Consider the following 1,534-nt stretch of genomic DNA (forward strand, 5'->3'; position numbering starts at 1 on the left):
TTTTTTTTTTTCTTCTCCTTCCCCACCCCGGGGTCAGATGGCACATTCTGGGGACTGAGGAGCTCACCATGAGGGCTGCGAAGGATCGCCCTGAGCTGGGGGCCAAGCACAGCCCGCCCCGGGTAGAAGGCCACGACGGCTCGCCCCGGGCAGAGGGCCGAGGGCAGCCCGCCCCGAGCAGAGGGCCGCCACAGCTGAAGTAGTCTTTTTTTAAAAAAGAAGAAGAAAAAGTGTGTGTGTGTGTGTGTGTGTATACCGTCAAATTGGATCTGACTGGTACAGGAGACTGCCCCTCCTTCTCCAGCAGAGCATGAAGTAGAGTCTGGGTTTTTTTTTCCCCTCAGATGCCTGTTGGGGCCTGGGTTTTAGCTGTCCACACCACAGCAGTGGGCAACGAGCTTAAAGCCCCTGATGGCTCTGGGCGCTGACTCTCACCATACAAAAGCATTTTTACGGTCGTCTGACGACACAGCATGTTTTTTGCGCTCTTAGGGAACGAAAAGCTCCATCCACAACCGCGAGGAGGTTCAGACTCATTTGCACTGCTATGGACCATTAGTTGGTTATTCAAGCTTTTTGTGCTTTCTGGCGTCTCACCCTCAAAAATGGAATCAATAAGGGTGCTAACGGTATTCTCTGACGTTGACATTAGGACTAAGTGCATTGGTACCGTGGTGATAGTTTGCAGCTCGTGGTGGAACGAGTTGATGTACTGACTATTATTTCTATTTTTATATTTTTACTGTATTGACAGCCAAGAACGGCGCAGAGCTCCTAACCAACATAGTCTTTTCTACTATCTTTGGAGATCTAAGCGATTTTATGTATTTATTTTTTTTTTCAGGTATATAAAGGGAGACTTGAAATTAAATGACTTCTCCCTGGTGCCAACATGTAAGAGTAGCGCTAGAGTTTGAACCCTAGCAGCCTGGCTCCAGAGCCTGCGCCCTAAATGTTGTTGGGTAGCCATTATGTGGAGTCAGGAACGCAAGTAAATAGAATGCAGCTTGGTGAAGAGAACCCTTAGAGTGTAGACAAGGAACACGAAGAAATGTGATTGTGAAGTAGAGCAGAGCAAAGAAATTGAGCGTTGAGCCTAGAATGGACGGATGAGTCCATAGTAGAAGGGGTTCGTATCCCCAGTGATACCCAAGGTCACACCTGGAAAGGGTAACTGAAAGATTGGATTAGTAGGAAGCTCCAAGGTTTGGATTCTGTGCCTAGAAATGATTGACATTTATTCGTAAGGTATTTGGAAGCTGGTAGAAGTTTTTAGGCAGGAAAATGTTAATGTAATTTTCATGTTTTGGTGTAACTGGTAGGAATATAGAGAATGCTGAAGAAAAGGAGATGAGTTACTGAGCTGTTAGATCAGGTGAGAGATGTGGATGGTCTGGGCTGGTCAGGTCTGTGGACATTGATAGTATTGTTGTTTTTTTAAAATTTAGGTTGTTTATTTTTCATTTCAATGAACATCTACAGAGATTTTGGGATTCCATTCATTCATTGTTGCACCCTTCTCCCCGCACAAACC

General features: G+C 45.8%; 1 protein-coding gene and 1 pseudogene across 1 annotated transcript in view; both read left to right on the top strand.

The window, feature by feature from the left end:
* The window catches only part of LOC102869990 (DNA replication complex GINS protein PSF1-like), a 76,473-nt gene that overhangs the window by 1,021 nt on the left and 73,918 nt on the right, over positions 1-1,534 (top strand). The window lies entirely within an intron of this gene.
* The window catches only part of LOC102870806, a 15,007-nt pseudogene continuing 13,541 nt past the window's right edge, over positions 69-1,534 (top strand).

Source organism: Elephantulus edwardii, unplaced genomic scaffold (assembly GCF_000299155.1).
Source record: "Elephantulus edwardii isolate Elephantulus edwardi_28Jun2011 unplaced genomic scaffold, EleEdw1.0 scaffold00530, whole genome shotgun sequence".
In the NCBI taxonomy this organism is placed as follows: Eukaryota; Metazoa; Chordata; class Mammalia; order Macroscelidea; family Macroscelididae; genus Elephantulus; species Elephantulus edwardii.